The sequence below is a fragment of the Scyliorhinus torazame genome, chromosome 19, assembly GCF_047496885.1.
Source record: "Scyliorhinus torazame isolate Kashiwa2021f chromosome 19, sScyTor2.1, whole genome shotgun sequence".
Taxonomy (NCBI): domain Eukaryota; kingdom Metazoa; phylum Chordata; class Chondrichthyes; order Carcharhiniformes; family Scyliorhinidae; genus Scyliorhinus; species Scyliorhinus torazame.
Genome location: NC_092725.1, coordinates 143,632,622 through 143,654,729, shown reverse-complemented (window position 1 = coordinate 143,654,729; position 22,108 = coordinate 143,632,622). Strand labels below are relative to the sequence as shown.

Here is a 22,108-nt window from a genome sequence, read left to right as displayed (position 1 = left end):
AGGATAGAATTGTTTCCCTTGGTGGAGAATTCCAGAACCGGGGGACATGCATTCAAGTGGCAGACGATGTGGAGGGGACACGAGGAAGTTTTTTTTACGCAGAGGGTAGAGGGAATCTGGAATCCGCTGCCCGAGTTGGTGGTGGAGGCAGAGACCCTAAACTCTTTTAAAAAGGATCTGGATCTGCACCTTAATTGCTCTAAGCTACAGAGCTATGGACCGGGGACAGGAAGGTGGGATTAGAAAGGGCACCTGGGTGTCCTCGGGCTGGCATGAACAAGATGGACCGAATGGCCTCCGTCTGTGCTGTGACTTTTCTATTATTCTAAGTTCTTCAAGTGTTACTGTTCATTCGAACCGGTGATGAGAATGTCACCTAAATAACATTGCACCCAGTTAGCCCACTTGGAATTTAATCCATGGACCTCTGACAAAGGGCAGGAACTCCCGACCGCCTTTTTTGAATATCTGACACAAGCGATCCCTTATCCACAGGCAACTAGAATCTTTTCCTTTCTGCCTGACTGTGGTTTGACTTTTTCCCGAGTCGTGTCCTGTACAGAGTCCTGTACAAAACTTCTGAATCCCAGCTCCCCACAGGCCGTTTAGCTTGACCACGTGCACAGTCTCTGCAACCTAGGCTCCACCCCTTCAACGGCAAGCAGGTTTCCAAAATGTCGTTCTTCTTTACTCACGGTTGTAGTCGATTTTATTTTCTTGCATTTACTTACTTCACCCGACGTGCCTGTGAGAGTCCGGTCCCGCGAATCTTCTCCGCTCTCTGACGATTTTGTTGATGATTTGTTTATTTTTCAGCAATTCCGTTTTCTTGCCTCAATCCTCATCGCCAGTCTTTTCTTTTGTTATATCTTTGAGTTCGCCACAAAGGGAAAAGGTTTGGAGGTGACCACACTCTGGATTCTTACAAACACGGTGAGAGGTTTTATCAGGGATGTTGTTCATACAATCCAAGAAGGGGAACTGAATCCCACATAAACACTCGCTGCTAACGTCACAACACACACATGTCACCAGCAGGGATGTATTCTCAAATATATAACTGAACCACTAAGCTGAATTACAGAATCAAAGGATGTGAAATTGGGTGACATAGCACTGTTTGCAGTGATAGTACAGAGGTTTGTGCTAGGTATGACCATATGGTACAAGTGCAGTTGCTGAATGTCCCAGTTGCATCTCCTGTGCATGCAGAAGGCTGTAACTGGAAACTGTCCTAAAATCACACAGATTAACCAGAATGGCAGCAATGCAGGAAAAATACAATGAGCTCACACCGTGGTTAAGGCGGGTGAATGCATCCTCACAGTACATCGCATTCTCACCAGACCAAGAAACTCTCACTCTCAAAGCACCTCACTCCCATCACTCAGCCAGCAGTACTCCCTGGCACTCAGAAGCTAAAACCTAAGTTTCATATCTGCACCCCCACCATGATCAGTGCCGCCAGTTTCACACACCCACCTCCCTCTGCCTCCACACAACCTCCAGCTACTCAGCGATGGCACTATTTACAGTATTCTAAACAGTCAAACGGTTCCCATGTAGAAACCTGGGTTTAAACAGCAGTGCTGATTAGTTTTTCACACTAACCTATCTTCGAAAGGATTTGGACTCATGCAAATAACATTCCATTTGTAATATGATGGATTGAGCAACGTGCTGTGTGATTATTGCCAACACATACGGGGAGAAATCAATAACTTCTGCTGAATGCTAAAACTTTGAACATAAATCTTGTCAGTATTATCATATTACTGGAATACCAGCAAAGAGCACTTTTGTTAAATGTGCTTGCGAAGATTAATGGCTGTGACAAATTATTTATCTGTGTTTAAAACAAAATTACAGAATGTGAAACGGCCATTCGGGCCATCTACCTCACTCCTGGCACCAGGCGCCGTCCTCCTGGTATTGACTCCCACCTCATTTATTTGATCTCTTGAAGGAAGGTTCTGCAATCTTTCCTCGGAATCCCCGCTCAACTCCGAGGATAATTGAGCAAAAACTTGCAGAATTTGAAAAATGAGTGATAAAGGTCCCGAAGTTAGCGCGGCACAGTGGCGTAGCGGTTAGCACTGCTGCATCACGGTGCTACAGTTCGTTCCCAGACCCGGGTCACCGTCCGTGTGGAGTTTGCACATTCTCCCCGTGTCTGCGTGGGTTTCGCCCCCACAACCCAAAGATGTGCAGGGTAGGTGGATTGGCCACGCTAAATTGCCCCTTAATTGGAAAAATAATTTTAAAAAATAAAATAAAACAAAGGTCCCGAAGTTAAATCGCAACATCAAAGGCTGCGGATTCGGCTCATGTCGCCAAATAATCAGGTGTCGTTCTCTCATGAAGGTCACACATGAACTATCGTTTTGGTACCTGACTAAATGTGGGCATGGATCAGTTGGGACCACATGGGGACCAACCCCTTGGCCGAGATTCTCCAATCCTGCAGCCAAGTTCTGACGCCGGCGTGAAAAGTAAATAAAACACATCTACTGTTCCCCTATAAACAGGGTTGGGACTTATTCAAGAAAACTCGAAAAGTTAGTCTTCCACAGGGCATCGTCTGATGTTGGGCATGTTTGGCAGGGTGTTTCACGACTGCTGCATTGACAAAATCGCAGCCCGTATTCTGCGGCACTTAATGCCAAAAATGGGCCCCCAGGAGATTCCCGACATTACTGCCTTCCTTGCCGTCTGATTCGCCCCACTCGTGCCTCAGCAGGGAATGGGTGGGGAGGGATGTGGGGGGACGGGGGATTGGGCGGCAGGAGGAAATGGTGGAGGTGGGATTCATAGAATCATCATAGAATCCCTACAGCACATGGTATGGCATGGTAGCACAGTGGTTAGCACTGTTGCTTCACAATGCCAGGGATCCAGGTTCGATTCCCAGCTGGGTCACTGTCTGTGCGGATTCTGCACTTTCGCCCCGTGTCTACGTGGGTTTCCTCCGGGTGCTCCGGTTTTCTCTCACAAGTCCTGAAAGATGTGCTATTAGGTGAATTGGACATTCTGAATTCTCCCTCAGTCTCTCCGAACAGGCACCGGAATGTGGCGACGAGGGACTTTTCACAGTAACTTCAGTGCAGTGAAAATGTAAGCCTACTTGTGACACTAATAAAGATTACTATTATTATCACAGTGCAGAAGGAGGCCATCTGACCCATTGAGTCTGCACCGGCCCTTGGAAAGAACACCCTATCTAGGCCCTCCCCTCCACCCTATCCCCGTAACCCAGCAACCCCACCTAACATTTTGGACACTAAGGGACAATTTATCATGGCCAATCCACCTAACCTTCACATCTTTGGACTGTGGGAGGAAACCGGAGCACCCGGAGGAAACCCACGCAACCACGGGGAGAATGTGCAGACTTCGCACAGACAGTGACCCAGGTCCCTGGAGCTGTGAGGCAGCAGTGCTAACCACTGTGCTACAGTGCTGAGAAGGCGAGTAGGACGTTGACCCACCAGCTTAGGAAACAGGAGGTGGTGATGGAGATTGGTAGAGTGGTGGAGGTGAATGGGGCGTTTGAGGAGATTTACAGGAGGTCGGAGCCCCCGGCCGGGCGGGAGGGGGTGGGGGGGGGGGGGGGTGGAGGTGAATGCAGCGATTCCTGGATGGGTTGGAGTCTCCAGGGTGGAGTTGGTGCAGTGTTTGGAGCCCCTATTATGTTGAGGGATGTGATGGAGAGTATGGGGGTGATGTAGGCAGGGAAGGCCCCAGGCCCAGATGGGTTCCTGGTGGAATTTTATAAAAAGTTTGAGGGGTGACCTGGGGCTGTTTCTGGTGAAGGCATATAATGAGGCTAGAGGGGGAGGGGTTGGGCACAGGGCTTTGTTGTACACGGGTGACTTGTTGAGAGGTATTGGCTGCATTATGGGGATTTTGGGGGGATTTCAGTCAGTCCTTGGGGTACAAGTTGAACATGGGAAAGAGCAAGGTGTTCCTGATTGAGACCTGAGGCTAAGAGAGGAGATTGGGGGAGATGCCGTTTAAGGTGGTGGGGGAGAGCTTCAGATAATTGAGCATCCAGGTGACGCGGGTTGGTCGCAGTTACATAAGTTAAATTTGATTTGTTTGGTGGAGCAGATGAAGGGGGATTTTAAGGGGTGGGATGCGCTGTCGCTGTTGTTGGCAGGACAGGTGCAGACAGTGAAAATGACGGTGCTGCCATGGTATAGAAGCCAGGTATTTCTAATACAACTAGTATAGGTAAAAGATAGCTGTTTAAACATAAATATTAAGCCCCAGTTTTAAATACCCATTTTAAATTCACTTATAACCTCAGGTCATTTCAAAACATATAGCTTCAAAAGATACACAAAACAGCATGATACAGCATAATTCACTTTCACTGAGGTCTGTTGTTCTAGCAAATACATTTGCAAGACAGTGTGACATTAAAACACAAGCCGTACCAGATATCAGATCAAGGACGAAGCAGGCATCATAGCAACATGAAGGCACCATTGTTCACAATGCAGATAACAGCTAAGTCAGCAGAAGACCAGTTTTTTGCTGGTAAAAGATAAGGCAGAATATTGCATTCCATAACATGCACAAGTATTCAAACATGAAACAATTAAAACTAATGTTGCACAATGAAGATGGACGGCTTGCCGTCAAATTAAATGTGTTTGAGTCTAACCCAAACCAATTAGGATTATATTGGGGTGTAATTAGATGACTTAAGACAGATATGAAAGGGTATAACTGAAAAAGTTCCGCCCGCCATTTTGGGGAGTGTTTTTGAGGTTTTGACGTTTAGTTTTAGATTAGTTTAGTTCTCTCTCTCTCTCTCTCTCTCTCTTTTTCATGTTTCATTTTCAGACTTTGACTCTTTTAAAGTTATTGTTGAGCTGCCTGCCTGAGCAAGAAGATAATGACTTTCATTCTTCTACGTTGAACCAGGCAACGTGCCTCAATGACTACCATCCAGTGACCCTGACTTCAGTCGTAATGAAGTGCTTCGAGAGGTTGATCATGAAGCGCATCACCTCCATACTCCCAGAACGCCTTGATCCACTGCAATTCGCATACCGCTGCAACCGGTCCACATCAGACGCCATTTCCCTGGCCCTACACTCATCCCTAGAGCATCTCGAAAACAAGGACTCCTACATTAGACTCCTATTTATTGTCTACAGCTCCGCCTTCAACACCATAATCCCAGCCAAACTCATATCAAAGCTCCAAAACCTAGGACTTGGCTCCCCACTCTGCAACTGGATCCTCGATTTTCTGACCAACAGACCACAATCAGTAAGAATAAACAACAACACCTCCTCCACAATAGTCCTCAACACCGGCGCCCCGCAAGGCTGTGTACTTAGCCCCCTACTCTACTCCCTGTACACACACGACTGCGTGGCAAAACTTGGTTCCAACTCCATCTACAAGTTTGCTGACGATACGACCATAGTGGGCCGGATCTCGAATAACGATGAGTCCAAATACAGGAGGGAGTTAGAGAACCTAGTGGAGTGGTGTAGCGACAACAATCTCTCCCTCAATGCCAGCAAAACTAAAGAGCTGGTAATTTATTTCAGGAAGCAAAGTACTGTACACACCCCTGTCAGCATCAACGGGGCCGAGGTGGAGATGGTTAGCAGTTTCAAATTCCTAGGGGTGCACATCTTCAAAAATCTGTCCTGGTCCACCCACGTCGACGCTACCACCAAGAAAGCACAACAGTGCCGATACTTCCTCAGGAAACTTATGAAATTCGGCATGTCCACATTGACTCTTACCAACTTTTACAGATGCACCATAGAAAGCATCCTATCAGGCTGCATCACAGCCTAGTATGGAAACTGCTCGGCCCAGGACCGCAAGAAACTTCAGAGAGTCGTGAACACCGCCCAGTCCATCACACAAACCTGCCTCCCATCCATTGACTCCATCTACACCTCCCACTGCTTGGAGAAAGCGGGCAGTATAATCAAAGATCCCTCCCACCCGGCTTACTCACTCGTCTAACTTCTTCCATCAGGCAGGAGATACAGAAGTCTGAGAACACACACAAACAGACTCAAAAACAGCTTCTTCCCCACTGTCACCAGACTCCTAAATGACCCTCTTATGGACTGACCTCATTAACACTACACCCTGTATGCTTCATCCGATGCCAGTGCTTATGTAGTTACATTGTATATGTTGTGTTGCCCTATTATGTATTTTCTTTTATTCCCTTTTTTTCTCAGGTACTTAATGATCTGTTGAGCTGCTCGCAGAAAAATACTTTTCACTGTACCTTGGTACACGTGACAATAAACAAATCCAATCCAATCCAATCCAATCTGAAAGCTTCAAATTGTCTACGAATTGCCTTTTAAATGACTTTCAAATTGTAATCAAAAGAAGATAAATAAAACAATTCCTATTGGCACCTGAGAGGTTTTAACTTAAATTTCTACTGAGTTCCAGTAATCGCAAAGTGCTGCTGGTAACCGACTGGTAGGAATACTATAAATTCCTTCAACTAATATTAGGAATCTAACATCTTGGCGTAGTCAGCAGCAGGAGGGAGTGCTGATACGACCTTCGGAGGAGGCCCAGGCGACGACGGAAAGCTTCGAAGATAATGGGAGGAGGCCCGGAACCTTCGGGAAGCTTTGGAGATAATCGGAGGAGGCCCGGAAGACAGCCGGAACCCACGGCTAGACTAAGGTAAGAAATATCTTGTTCACCCATTAAAAGTCTTAAAGCCGTATCAATCAGTGCCTCGACCCCTGAAAAGAACATTTTTATAGACTGTGTTAAATCAATCAGGTGCCAGTCGTTGAGACTAACATAGACGTGGCGGAAAAAATAGTCATGACAGTCCGCGATCAAGGAAAAGTTATGGCTGATCCAAATCAAAGTGTAGATTCAGAGCCTTTAGCAGACAGAAAATTACTCCCCACTACATCCAAGGGGGGTTCTGGAATACCAGATGTTTCCGTTGAAGATATGTTGGGGGATTTTAGATCTTTCATTCCAAGACAATTTGACCTATGTGAAACCTCAAAACAAATTGAATCAAAGTATGATATTCCCAGAGGACAGTGGTCCTTCGATAATATCAAGAGAGCATGTGGAAAATGCACACGATTACACGGTGCAGAGCGTGTAAAATGGTCCCAGGTAATTATGGGACAGATACACAGTCAGCAAGAGATCATTATTAAAAATAAAAGTGATAATGAGTATAGGTCCACTAAAGACCAACTAATTGCAGTTGTTGAAGAATTGCGAGATGCAAAATCCAAACTTGAGCATTATGATGAAATTAAAACAGTTGCAAAATAAAACCTCTGAACTCCAGCAGTTATCTTTTCAAATAGCTGAATTCCAAATTCAAGTTTTCAAAGTGGAGTCAGAATTCCCAAATCATGTTTTTGATGTAGAGTCAAAATACCAACAGTTGCAATTAAATACTGAGCGAAGTGATGATGAATATAGGACCACTAAGATCAACTAAATGCAGTTGTTGAAGAATTGCAAGATGCAAAATCCAAACTTGAGCATTATGATGAAATTAAAACAGATTTGCAAAACAAAACCTCTGAACTCCAGCAGTTATCTTTTCAAATAGCAGAATTCCAAATTCAACTTTTTAAAGTGGAGTCAGAATGCCGACAGTTGCAATTAAAAACTGAGCGAATTGAACTTGAAAATTACAAGTTATTCGAAGAAAGATGTGTTTTAGAAAGAGATATAAACAACGTCACTGAACACTGCAATCTTTCTGTGCAGAAATTTGAACAAACAGCACAAACTCAGAAATCAGCCCAAGCACCCCACCTAGTGGCACAATCGGCAATTGCACAGCCCAGATCAAGTGTCAAGAATAAATCAGTTCCTTTGTCAGATGAATCAGATGATGATAGTGTTCCTACAATGCAAAATACTAAATTAATTTGACTAGCCCCTTTAAAATGCAAATGGGTTACAGTTGGAAGCAAAAAAATAGAAGAAGACAGTGAAACTATCACTAGAAACATATTTGACCACCAATGGGTTCATGAACCAACAGATCCTTCAAAAATTGCCGAATGGTCCAAAGATCTTCCACACCCTAAAAAGGTGGTATGACCACATGGGATGGAATTCACAGATTACAAGCCATTTACAGTCTCCACCCATTTGATGGAGTACAAATTCTGACTATCATGCAAGGTACTCGTGTAATTTCAACCCTTAGAAATGAAGTAGAAGTTGCCCTTGGAGACGATTCGCAAAATTTAGACGCTGGTTGGCTAGCAGTCAAGAATTGGCTTTTAAAATTTCGCCCCCCAAGGACCAATTGGTCTAAGATCACATCTGAAAATGAAATGAATGAAATGAAATGAAATGAAAATCGCTTATTGTCACAAGTAGGCTTCAAATGAAGTTACTGTGAAAAGCCCCTAGTCGCCACATTCCGGCGCCTGTTCGGGGAGGCTGTTACGGGAATCGAACCGTGCTGCTAGCCTGCCTTGGTCTGCTTTCAAAGCCAGCGATTTAGCCCCGTGCTAAACAGCACCTTGCATGCAAAAAAATAATGAAGGTATTCAGGATTTTGAGGAAAGATTTTTACATACTTGGATGGAATATTGAGGGATGACAGTCGACCAGGAAAATGACACATGGGATGCAAGCACTTTAACTCCATTAAAAATGGTTTTTATAGCCGGTGTTAAACCTGAAGTTTCTGCTGCCTTGAATTTGGTTTTACCAGCTTGGGCCACAGCTGGCACATATCGAGACATGGTTGACCGATGCATTCAGATAGATCGTGGTTTGCACAATCAGGCAACTTTTAACACTGCAGCTGCTCAAATGTAGCCTATTGCTCAAATCCAGCCCATGTTACCTGCTGCTCCAGCCGCGGCTGTTGCAGCACCTGCAGGAATATCAGCAGTAACTACAATTTCAGCGCCAGGGCAAACATGTACCCTTGCTCCATTAAAATCATGTAAGAAAATACCACAATGTCTTTTCTGTGGTAGAGTAGGACACTGGATGGCAAAATGCTATCATAAACAACGGATGGATTCGAGAGATAATAATGAAGTAGACAATGTTCACTACAATACATTTCCACCTTGTGGTCAACCATGTAACGCATACCAACAAGACACACCCAGTATGGCTTCTGGTCAGTACCACTGGCTAAGCAACTACAACCCTGGTTTGCTTTTACAGTTAATCAGCAACGCTATCACAATAGCCCAACTGTTTACCACATGGCTCTACAGAATCATCCCGGGCAACTGCCTGTTCGGCCTCCCACCATTATCCAATATGAAGATGATGTTCTGATAACCTCCATCAATAAAGATGATCATGACAAAGACTTACGTGTGGTCTTGAACCACCTCAGTACTAATAGTCACAAAGCTAGCTTTCACAAAGCACAAATTGCCCAGAAAGAAGCTGTTTACTTGGGACAGAAAATTTCCAAAGGCAAAAGGGAACTTACTCAGAACAGAACGGCTGCCATCAAAGCAGCTAAAGAAACCTCAACGTATCGCTAAAAAGTTGCCAAGAACTGTCAACTTGAGAAAACTGTCATTATTCTGAACGTTGCTTTATTAATTTTAAGAAATTAACATATCTTGTTAGCTGTGTTTCCTTTAACAGAATCGACAAATTCATCTACAGAAAACCAAGATACAGCGCAAGATTGGTTCAGTTATATCTTCAATAAGTTATTGTGTTTGATATTTTAAAATAAATGTTTAGAGTTAGCTTGGAAATTAAAACTTCAGAAAAGTAACTCTGATTAAAAGCAAATCTATATTCCAAAAGAACAGATCGTTCTAAGAGACTTGATAACGGGAATTTGGCAGCAATCCGCCTTTTACTCCCAGTCCATTTGAGTGACAAATATAAAAACGTTTCGAGATGCGAATGGCATCATTCCAAGCTATACGCCCCTTTTGGTCTCTGCAAGAAAATTAACCCTTTCAACAAGCTTTTGTGTATAATTCAGAAGATGTCAAAGATTTGACAATTCACATCCAATACAAAGTTTCATTATTATTCATTTATGAGTGAATTATTATGAATAATTTATTAATAAATTACATAATCAATTTTGATAATCATTTTACCATTTATTACTAGATCATATGCTCAACTTTTTATTGTATAATAATTTTATTTATATACATGAAATTATTATTATTATTAATTGTTTATTGCTGAATTATGTGATTTTCAATTTTCAATTAGTATATCAATGTTAAGATCTGTAAAATGTTAACCGTAATACTCATTTTCAGTTATTTGACTGGCTTTGTAAATGTTGTACCAGATTCACATCCAAAAATCTATTAACTTATGGAAATCTGCAGGCTCTGACGAAATGCGAGCAATTCGAACCGGAGTATTACAAAATCGAATGGCACTTGACTATGTGCTAGCCGGAAAAGGTGGCACCTGTTCCCTGATTGGTGCAGAATGTTGCACTTTCATTCCCGATAACTCTAAAGAAGTTAAAGATTTGGCATTACATATCCAAAAAGAAATCAAAAAACTTGATCCACCCCAATTTCTCTCTCTCTGGGATAAAATTTGCGAGTGGCTTGGACACACTGGAATGTCCACAATAAGAATAATCCTATTCTCCTGTGTAGCTGCATTCATCATTTGCATAACATACCAATGTGCTAAGTGCATCAAAAAACTATTCGCTAAGCACAGGGGACCAACTATCAGAATGATTCAAACTAACCCAACTGTACCCCCAATTGATGAATTTGAGCTGAAATATTATTGTTGAAATGTTACTGATCAATCAACTATTTGACTGTATTATTAACATATTGTATAATTTATTAATACTGAATCAGTAGTATCAAATTTGATTAATTTAGTAATTATAATAATTATTTTGAAATGCCTGTTGCAATGCTAAGTGTCCATTCTATCGTTTAAAACTGCAATGACAATATGAATGAGTTATTCTTTGCGCTTTTACCTATCCTATCGCATTAATGATGTCTTTTATCTTATTCTGATATATCTCACTTAATCTTTCGATTTATCAAAGGGCCGACTGTAGAAGCCAGGTATTTCTAATACAACTAGTATAGGTAAAAGATAGCTGTTTAAACATAAATATTAAGCCCCAGTTTTAAATACCCATTTTAAATTCACTTATAACCTCAGGTCATTTCAAAACATATAGCTTCAATAGATACACAAAACAGCATGATACAGCATAATTCACTTTTACTGAGGTCTGTTGTTCTAGCAAATACATTTGCAAGACAGTGTGACATTGAAACACAAGCCGTACCAGATATCAGATCAAGGACGAAGCAGGCACCATAGCAACATGAAGGCACCATTGTTCACAATGCAGATAACAGCTAAGTCAGCAGAAGACCAGTTTTTTGCTGGTAAAAGATAAGGCAGAATATTGCATTCCATAACATGCACAAGTATTCAAACATGAAACAATTAAAACTAATGTTGCACATTGAAGATGGACGGCTTGCCGTCAAATTAAATGTGTTTGAGTCTAACCCAAACCAATTAGGATTATATTGGGGTGTGATTAGATGACTTAAGACAGATATGAAAGGGTATAACTGAAAAAGTTCCGCCCGCCATTTTGGGGAGTGTTTTTGAGGTTTTGACGTTTAGTTTTAGATTAGTTTAGTTCTCTCTCTCTCTCTCTCTTTTTCATGTTTCATTTTCAGACTTTGACTCTTTTAAAGTTATTGTTGAGCTGTTTGCCGAAGCAAGAAGATAATGACTTTCATTCTTCTGAAAGCTTCAAATTGTCTACGAATTGCCTTTTAAATGACTTTCAAATTGTAATCAAAAGAAGATAAATAAAACAATTCCTATTGGCACCTGAGAGGTTTTAACTTAAATTTCTACTGAGTTCCAGTATTCGCAAAGTGCTGCTGGTAACCGACTGGTAGGAATACTATAAATTCCTTCAACTTGGCGCAGTCCAATAATATTAGGAATCTAACACATGGGGCGAGATTCTCCGACCCCCCGCCGGGTCGGAGAATCGCCGGGGGCTGGCCTGAATCCCGCCCCCGCCGTTTGCCGAATTCTCCGGCACGGAGATTCGGCGGGGGCGGGAATCGCGCCGCACCGGTTGGTGGGCCCCCCCGCGATTCTCCGGCCCGGCTGGGCCGAAGTCCCGCTGCTGGAATGCCTGTCCCGCCGGTGTGGATTAAACCACCTACCTTACCGGCGGGACAAGGCGGCGCTGGCGGGCTCCGGGGTCCTGGGGGGGGGCGCGGGGCGATCTGGCCCCAGGGGGTGCCCCCACGGTGGCCTGGCCCGCGATCGGGGCCCACCGATCCGCGGGCAGGCCTGTGCCGTGGGGACACTCTTTTCCTTCCGCCTTCGCCATGGTCTCCACTATGGCGGAGGCGGAAGAGACCCCCTCCACTGCGCATGCACGGGGATGCCGTGAGCGGCCGCTAACGCTCCCGTGCATGCGCCGCCCGGAGATGTCATTTCCGCGCCAGCTGGCGGGGCAACAAAGGCCTTTTCCGCCAGCTGGCGGGGTGGAAATCGGTCCGGCGCCGACCTAGCCCCTCAAGGTTAGGGATCGGCCCCTCAAGGTTCCTGTTTATATTTCAGAACCTTTGTCCCAAAGTCATTGTTTAAGAAGGTGAACAGGTTGATCTTGGGGTTTGTATGGTGGGGATGTTCCCAGGAGTCAAGAGGGTTTATTTTGTAGCGGGGCGAGGGAACGGGGGGATTTGGTGTTGCCGAATATAATGAATTACTACTGGGCGGCTAACATCGCCATGGTTAGGAAATGGGTAGTGAGGGAGGGATCGGCATGGGGGCGAATGGAGACAGCTTCTTGTAGGGGAACGAGCTGAGTTGTTAACAGTGCCTCCGCCGTTCTCACTGGCCAGGTACTCCATGAGCCCAGTGATGGTGGCGGTCTTGAGGGTGTGGGGGCAGTGGAGGCAGCATTTGGGGCTGGAGGAGGCCTTGGTGTGGGCATCGATCTGTGATTATCATAGATTTACACCGGGGGGGGGGCTGGGTGCGAGGTTTCGAGGGTGGCAGAAGGCTGGGATTGAGTGATTCGGGGACCTGTTTGTAGGGGGCAGTTTTGTGAAATTAGAGGCCGTGCAGGAGGAATTCGAGCAGCCCAGGGGGAATGGTACGGGTGCAGCGCTCCCTCAGTACGGGTGCAGCGCTCCCTCAGTACGGGTGCAGCACTCCCTCAGTACGAGTGCAGCGCTCCCTCAATAAGAGTGCAGCGCTCCCTCAGTAAGAGTGCAGCGCTCCCTCAGTACGGGTGCAGCGCTCCCTCAGTACGAGTGCAGCGCTCCCTCAGTGAGAGTGCAGCGCTCCCTCAGTACAGGTGCAGCGCTCCCTCAGTAAGGGTGCAGCGCTCCCTCAGTACGGGTGCAGCGCTCCCTCAGTACGGGTGCAGCTCTCCCTCAGTACGGGTGCAGCGCTCCCTCAGTACGGGTGCAGCGCACCCTCAGTACGGGTGCAGCGCTCCCTCAGTACGGGTGCAGCGCTCCCTCAGTACGGGTGCCGCGCTCCCTCAGTACGGGTGCAGCTCTCCCTCAGTACGAGTGCAGCGCTCCCTCAGTACGGGTGCAGCGCTCCCTCAGTACGGGTGCAGCTCTCCCTCAGTACGGGTGCAGCGCTCCCTCAGTACGGGTGCAGCTCTCCCTCAGTACGGGTGCAGCGCTCCCTCAGTACGGGTGCAGCGCACCCTCAGTACGGGTGCAGCGCTCCCTCAGTACGGGTGCAGCGCTCCCTCAGTACGGGTGCAGCGCTCCCTCAGTACGAGTGCAGCGCTCCCTCAGTACGGGTGCAGCGCTCCCTCAGTACGGGTGCAGCACTCCCTCAGTATGAGTGCAGCGCTCCCTCAGTACGGGTGCAGCGCTCCCTCAGTACGAGTGCAGCACTCCCTCAGTACGGGTGCAGCACTCCCACAGTAGGAGTGCAGCGCTCCCTCAGTATGGGTGCAGCGCTCCCTCAGTACGGGTGCAGCGCTCCCTCAGTACAAGTGCAGCGCTCCCTCAGTATCGGTGCAGCGCTCCCTCAGTACAGGTGCAGCACTCCCTCAGTACGGGTGCAACACTCCCTCAGTACGAGTGCAGTGCTCCCTCAATACGAGTGCAGCACTCCCTCAGTACGAGTGCAGCACTCCCTCAGTACGAGTGCAGCGCTCACTCAGTACGAGTGCAGCGCTCCCTCAGTACGGGTGCAGCGCTCCCTCAGTACGGGTGCAGCACTCCCTCAATACGAGTGCAGCACTCCCTCAGTACGGGTGCAGCACTCCCTCAGTACGAGTGCAGCGCTCACTCAGTACGAGTGCAGCGCTCCCTCAGTACGGGTGCAGCGCTCCCTCAGTACGGGTGCAGCGCTCCCTCAGTATGGGTGCAGCACTCCCTCAGTACGAGTGCAGCGCTCCCTCAGTAAGGGTGCAGCGCTCCCTCAGTACGAGTGCAGCGCTCCCTCAGTAAGAGTGCAGCGCTCCCTCAGTAAGAGTGCAGCGCTCCCTCAATACGAGTGCAGCGCTCCCTAAGTAAGAGTGCAGCGCTCCCTCAGTACAGGTGCAGCGCTCCCTCAGTAAGGGTGCAGCGCTCCCTCAGTACGGGTGCAGCGCTCCCTCAGTAAGGGTGCAGCGCTCCCTCAGTACGGGTGCAGCGCTCCCTCAGTATGGGTGCAGCTCTCCCTCAGTACGGGTGCAGCGCTCCCTCAGTACGGGTGCAGCGCACCCTCAGTACGGGTGCAGCGCTCCCTCAGTACGGGTGCCGCGCTCCCTCAGTACGAGTGCAGCGCTCCCTCAGTACGAGTGCAGCGCTCCCTCAGTACGAGTGCAGCGCTCCCTCAGTACGGGTGCAGCGCTCCCTCAGTACGGGTGCCACGCTCCCTCAGTACGGGTGCAGCTCTCCCTCAGTACGAGTGCAGCGCTCCCTCAGTACGGGTGCAGCGCTCCCTCAGTACGGGTGCAGCTCTCCCTCAGTACGAGTGCAGCGCTCCCTCAGTATGGGTGCAGCGCTCCCTCAGTACGGGTGCAGCGCTCCCTCAGTACGGGTGCCACGCTCCCTCAGTACGGGTGCAGCTCTCCCTCAGTACGGGTGCAGCGCTCCCTCAGTACGGGTGCAGCGCTCCCTCAGTACGAGTGCAGCGCTCCCTCAGTATGGGTGCAGCGCTCCCTCAGTACGGGTGCAGCGCTCCCTCAGTACGGGTGCCACGCTCCCTCAGTACGGGTGCAGCTCTCCCTCAGTACGAGTGCAGCGCTCCCTCAGTACGAGTGCAGCGCTCCCTCAGTACGGGTGCCACGCTCCCTCAGTACGGGTGCAGCTCTCCCTCAGTACGAGTGCAGCGCTCCCTCAGTACGGGTGCAGCGCTCCCTCAGTACGGGTGCAGCTCTCCCTCAGTACGAGTGCAGCGCTCCCTCAGTATGGGTGCAGCGCTCCCTCAGTACGGGTGCAGCGCTCCCTCAGTACGGGTGCCACGCTCCCTCAGTACGGGTGCAGCTCTCCCTCAGTACGAGTGCAGCGCTCCCTCAGTATGGGTGCAGCGCTCCCTCAGTACGGGTGCAGCACTCCCTCAGTACGAGTGCAGCGCTCCCTCAGTACGGGTGCAGCGCTCCCTCAGTACGGGTGCAGCGCTCCCTCAGTACGAGTGCAGCACTCCCTCAGTACGGGTGCAGCACTCCCTCAGTACGAGTGCAGCACTCCCTCAGTACGGGTGCAGCACTCCCACAGTAGGAGTGCAGCGCTCCCTCAGTACGAGTCCAGCACTCCCTCAGTACCGCTGCAGCGCTCCCTCAGTACAGGTGCAGCACTCCCTCAGTACGCGTGCAACACTCCCTCAGTACGAGTGCAGTGCTCCCTCAATTCGAGTGCAGCACTCCCTCAGTACGGGTGCAGCACTCCCTCAATACGAGTGCAGCACTCCCTCAGTAGGGGTGCAGCACTCCCTCAGTACGAGTGCAGCGCTCACTCAGTACGAGTGCAGCGCTCCCTCAGTACGGGTGCAGCGCACCCTCAGTACGAGTGCAGCGCTCCCTCAGTAAGAGTGCAGCGCTCCCTCAGTAAGAGTGCAGCGCTCCCTCAATACGAGTGCAGCGCTCCCTAAGTAAGAGTGCAGCGCTCCCTCAGTACAGGTGCAGCGCTCCCTCAGTAAGGGTGCAGCGCTCCCTCAGGACGGGTGCAGCGCTCCCTCAGTACGGGTGCAGCTCTCCCTCAGTACGGGTGCAGCGCTCCCTCAGTACGGGTGCAGCGCTCCCTCAGTACGGGTGCCGCGCTCCCTCAGTACGGGTGCCGCGCTCCCTCAGTACGCGTGCAGCGCTCCCTCAGTACGGGTGCCAGGCTCCCTCAGTACGGGTGCAGCTCTCCCTCAGTACGAGTGCAGCGCTCCCTCAGTACGAGTGCAGCGCTCCCTCAGTAAGAGTGCAGCGCTCCCTCAGTAAGAGTGCAGCGCTCCCTCAATACGAGTGCAGCGCTCCCTCAGTACGAGTGCAGCGCTCCCTCAGTATGGGTGCAGCGCTCCCTCAGTATGGGTGCAGCGCTCCCTCAGTACGAGTGCAGCACTCCCTCAGTACGGGTGCAGCACTCCCACAGTAGGAGTGCAGCGCTCCCTCAGTACGTGTGCAGCGCTCCCTCAGTACGGGTGCAGCGCTCCCTCAGTACGAGTCCAGCACTCCCTCAGTACGGGTGCAGCGCTCCCTCAGTACGAGTGCAGCACTCCCTCAGTACGGGTGCAGCGCTCCCTCAGTACGGGTGCAGCGCTCCCTCAGTACCGGTGCAGCGCTCCCTCAGTACAGGTGCAGCGCTCCCTCAGTACGGGTGCAGCACTCCCTCAGTACGAGTGCAGCACTCCCTCAGTACGGGTTCTGCACTCCCTCAGTACGGGTGCAGCGCTCCCTCAGTACGAGTGCAGCGCTCCCTCAGTACGGGTGCAGCGCTCCCTCAGTACGGGTGCAGCGCTCCCTCAGTACGAGTCCAGCACTCCCTCAGTACTGGTGCAGCGCTCCCTCAGTACGAGTCCAGCGCTCCCTCAGTACGAGTCCTGCACTCCCTCAGTACGAGTCCAGCGCTCCCTCAGTACGAGTGCAGCCCTCCCTCAGTAAGAGTGCAGCGCTCCCTCAGTACGGGTGCAGCGCTCCCTCAGTACGGGTGAAGCGCTCCCTCAGTACGGGTGCAGCACTCCCTCAGTACGGGTGCAGCGCTCCCTCAGTACGAGTGCAGCGCTCCCTCAGGACGAGTGCAGCGCTCCCTCAGTACGGGTGCAGCACTCCCTCAGTACGGGTGCAGCGCTCCCTCAGTACGAGTGCAGCGCTCCCTCAGTACGAGTGCAGCGCTCCCTCAGTACGGGCGCAGCGCTCCCTCAATACGAGTCCAGCACTCCCTCAGTACGAGTCCAGCACTCCCTCACTACGAGTGCAGCGCTCCCTCAGTACGAGTGCAGCGCTCCCTCAATACGAGTCCAGCACTCCCTCAATACGAGTGCAGCGCTCCCTCAGTACGAGTGCAGCGCTCCCTCAGTACGGGTGCAGCGCTCCCTCAGTACGGGTGAAGCGCTCCCTCAGTACGGGTGCAGCACTCCCTCAGTACGAGTGCAGCGCTCCCTCAGTACGGGTGCAGCGCTCCCTCAGTACGTGTGCAGCGCTCCCTCAGTACGGGTGCAGCGCTCCCTCAGTACGGGTGCAGCACTCCCTCAGTACGGGTGCAGCACTCCCTCAGTACGGGCGCAGCACTCCCTCAGTACGAGTGCAGCGCTCCCTCAGTACGTGTGCAGCGCTCCCTCAGTACGGGTGCAGCACTCCCTCAGTACGGGTGCAGCACTCCCTCAGTACGAGTGCAGCGCTCCCTCAGTACGAGTGCAGCGCTCCCTCAGTACGGGTGCAGCGCTCCCTCAGTACGAGTCCAGCACTCCCTCAGTACGGGCGCAGCACTCCCTCAGTACGAGTGCAGCGCTCCCTCAGTACGTGTGCAGCGCTCCCTCAGTACGGGTGCAGCACTCCCTCAGTACGGGTGCAGCACTCCCTCAGTACGGGTGCAGCGCTCCCTCAGTACGTGTGCAGCGCTCCCTCAGTACGGGTGCAGCACTCCCTCAGTACGGGCGCAGCACTCCCTCAGTACGAGTGCAGCGCTCCCTCAGTACGGTTGCAGCGCTCCCTCAGTACGGGTGCAGCGCACCCTCAGTACGGGTGCAGCGCTCCCTCAGTACGGGTGCAGCACTCCCTCAGTACGAGTCCAGCGCTCCCTCAGTACAAGTGCAGCACTCCCTCAGTACGGGTGCAGCGCTCCCTCAGTACGGGTGCAGCACTCTCTCAGTACGAGTGCAGAACTCCCTCAGTACGGGTGCAGCGCTCCCTCAGTACGGGTGCAGCGCTCCCTCAGTACGAGTGCAGCACTCCCTCAGTACGAGTCCAGCACTCCCTCAGTACGAGTCCAGCGCTCCCTCAGTACGGGTGCAGCTCTCCCTCAGTACGGTTGCAGCACTCCCTCAGTACGGGTGCAGCATTCCCTCAGTACGAGTCCAGCGCTCCCTCAGTACGAGTGCAGCGCTCCCTCAGTACGGGTGCAGCGCTCCCGCAGTACGGGTGCAGCACTCCCTCAGGACGAGTGCATCGCTCCCTCAGTACGAGTGCAGCGCTCCCTCAGTACGAGTGCAGCACTCCCTCAGTACGGGTGCAGCGCTCCCACAGTACGGGTGCAGCGCTCCCTCAGTACGAGTGCAGCGCTCCCTCAGTACGAGTGCAGCACTCCCTCAGTACGGGTGCAGCGCTCCCTCAGTACGGGTGCAGCGCTCCCACAGTACGGGTGCAGCACTCCCTCAGTACGGGTGCAGCACTCCCTCAGTACGAGTGCAGCGCTCCCTCAGTATGGGTGCAGCGCTCCCTCAGTATGGGTGCAGCGCTCCCTCAGTACGAGTGCAGCACTCCCTCAGTACGGGTGCAGCACTCCCACAGTAGGAGTGCAGCGCTCCCTCAGTACGTGTGCAGCGCTCCCTCAGTACGGGTGCAGCGCTCCCTCAGTACGAGTCCAGCACTCCCTCAGTACGGTTGCAGCGCTCCCTCAGTACGAGTGCAGCACTCCCTCAGTACGGGTGCAGCGCTCCCTCAGTACGGGTGCAGCGCTCCCTCAGTACCGGTGCAGCGCTCCCTCAGTACAGGTGCAGCGCTCCCTCAGTACGGGTGCAGCACTCCCTCAGTACGAGTGCAGCACTCCCTCAGTACGGGTTCTGCACTCCCTCAGTACGGGTGCAGCGCTCCCTCAGTACGAGTGCAGCGCTCCCTCAGTACGGGTGCAGCGCTCCCTCAGTACGGGTGCAGCGCTCCCTCAGTACGAGTCCAGCACTCCCTCAGTACTGGTGCAGCGCTCCCTCAGTACGAGTCCAGCGCTCCCTCAGTACGAGTCCTGCACTCCCTCAGTACGAGTCCAGCGCTCCCTCAGTACGAGTGCAGCCCTCCCTCAGTAAGAGTGCAGCGCTCCCTCAGTACGGGTGCAGCGCTCCCTCAGTACGGGTGAAGCGCTCCCTCAGTACGGGTGCAGCACTCCCTCAGTACGGGTGCAGCGCTCCCTCAGTACGAGTGCAGCGCTCCCTCAGGACGAGTGCAGCGCTCCCTCAGTACGGGTGCAGCACTCCCTCAGTACGGGTGCAGCGCTCCCTCAGTACGAGTGCAGCGCTCCCTCAGTACGAGTGCAGCGCTCCCTCAGTACGGGCGCAGCGCTCCCTCAATACGAGTCCAGCACTCCCTCAGTACGAGTCCAGCACTCCCTCACTACGAGTGCAGCGCTCCCTCAGTACGAGTGCAGCGCTCCCTCAATACGAGTCCAGCACTCCCTCAATACGAGTGCAGCGCTCCCTCAGTACGAGTGCAGCGCTCCCTCAGTACGGGTGCAGCGCTCCCTCAGTACGGGTGAAGCGCTCCCTCAGTACGGGTGCAGCACTCCCTCAGTACGAGTGCAGCGCTCCCTCAGTACGGGTGCAGCGCTCCCTCAGTACGTGTGCAGCGCTCCCTCAGTACGGGTGCAGCGCTCCCTCAGTACGGGTGCAGCACTCCCTCAGTACGGGTGCAGCACTCCCTCAGTACGGGCGCAGCACTCCCTCAGTACGAGTGCAGCGCTCCCTCAGTACGTGTGCAGCGCTCCCTCAGTACGGGTGCAGCACTCCCTCAGTACGGGTGCAGCACTCCCTCAGTACGAGTGCAGCGCTCCCTCAGTACGGGTGCAGCGCTCCCTCAGTACGTGTGCAGCGCTCCCTCAGTACGGGTGCAGCACTCCCTCAGTACGGGCGCAGCACTCCCTCAGTACGAGTGCAGCGCTCCCTCAGTACGGTTGCAGCGCTCCCTCAGTACGGGTGCAGCGCACCCTCAGTACGGGTGCAGCGCTCCCTCAGTACGGGTGCAGCACTCCCTCAGTACGAGTCCAGCGCTCCCTCAGTACAAGTGCAGCACTCCCTCAGTACGGGTGCAGCGCTCCCTCAGTACGGGTGCAGCACTCTCTCAGTACGAGTGCAGAACTCCCTCAGTACGGGTGCAGCGCTCCCTCAGTACGGGTGCAGCGCTCCCTCAGTACGAGTGCAGCACTCCCTCAGTACGAGTCCAGCACTCCCTCAGTACGAGTCCAGCGCTCCCTCAGTACGGGTGCAGCTCTCCCTCAGTACGGTTGCAGCACTCCCTCAGTACGGGTGCAGCATTCCCTCAGTACGAGTCCAGCGCTCCCTCAGTACGAGTGCAGCGCTCCCTCAGTACGGGTGCAGCGCTCCCGCAGTACGGGTGCAGCACTCCCTCAGGACGAGTGCATCGCTCCCTCAGTACGAGTGCAGCGCTCCCTCAGTACGAGTGCAGCACTCCCTCAGTACGGGTGCAGCGCTCCCACAGTACGGGTGCAGCGCTCCCTCAGTACGAGTGCAGCGCTCCCTCAGTACGAGTGCAGCACTCCCTCAGTACGGGTGCAGCGCTCCCTCAGTACGGGTGCAGCGCTCCCACAGTACGGGTGCAGCACTCCCTCAGTACGGGTGCAGCACTCCCTCAGTACGAGTGCAACGCTCCCTCAGTACGGGTGCAGCGCTCCCTCAGTACGAGTGCAGCGCTCCCTCAGTACGAGTCCAGCACTCCCTCAGTACGGGTGCAGCGCTCCCTCAGTACGAGTCCAGCACTCCCTCAGTACGAGTGCAGCACTCCCTCAGTACGAGTGCAGCGCTCCCTCAGTACGAGTGCAGCGCTCCCTCAGTACGGGTGCAGCGCTCCCTCAGTACGAGTCCAGCACTCCCTCAGTACGGGTGCAGCGCTCCCTCAGTGCGAGTCCAGCGCTCCCTCAGTACGAGTCCAGCACTCCCTCAGTACGAGTGCAGCGCTCCCTCAGTACGAGTCCAGCGCTCCCTCAGTACGAGTGCAGCCCTCCCTCAGTAAGAGTGCAGCACTCCCTCAGTACGTGTGCAGCGCTCCCTCAGTACGGGTGCAGCGCTTCCTCAGTACGGGTGCAGCCCTCCCTCAGTAAGAGTGCAGCGCTCCCTCAGTACGGGTGCAGCACTCCCTCAGGACGGGTGCAGCACTCTCTCAGTACGAGTGCAGCGCTCCCTCAGTACGGGTGCAGCACTCCCTCAGGACGAGTGCAGCGCTCCCTCAGTACGAGTGCAGCACTCCCTCAGGACGAGTGCAGCGCTCCCTCAGTACGAGTGCAACGCTCCCTCAGTACGGGTGCAGCGCTCCCTCAGTACGAGTGCAGCACTCCCTCAGTACGGGTGCAGCACTCCCTCAGGACGAGTGCAGCGCTCCCTCAGTACGAGTGCAACGCTCCCTCAGTACGGGTTCAGCACTCCCTCAGTACGAGTGCAGCGCTTCCTCAGTACGGGTGCAGCCCTCCCTCAGTAAGAGTGCAGCGCTCCCTCAGTACGGGTGCAGCACTCCCTCAGGACGGGTGCAGCACTCTCTCAGTACGAGTGCAGCGCTCCCTCAGTACGGGTGCAGCACTCCCTCAGGACGAGTGCAGCGCTCCCTCAGTACGAGTGCAGCACTCCCTCAGGACGAGTGCAGCGCTCCCTCAGTACGAGTGCAACGCTCCCTCAGTACGGGTGCAGCGCTCCCTCAGTACGAGTGCAGCACTCCCTCAGTACGGGTGCAGCACTCCCTCAGGACGAGTGCAGC

The 22,108-nt window shown here is 52.2% G+C and overlaps 1 long non-coding RNA gene across 1 annotated transcript; it reads left to right on the top strand.

Moving 5' to 3' along the window:
• Nucleotides 1–829: 829 nt before the first annotated feature.
• LOC140395952 (uncharacterized) lies at nt 830–6,409 on the top strand. Its single transcript, XR_011936418.1, has 2 exons — nt 830–933; nt 4,933–6,409. It is a non-coding gene; the product is annotated as an uncharacterized lncRNA (long non-coding RNA).
• The last annotated feature ends 15,699 nt before the right edge of the window (nt 6,410–22,108 follow it).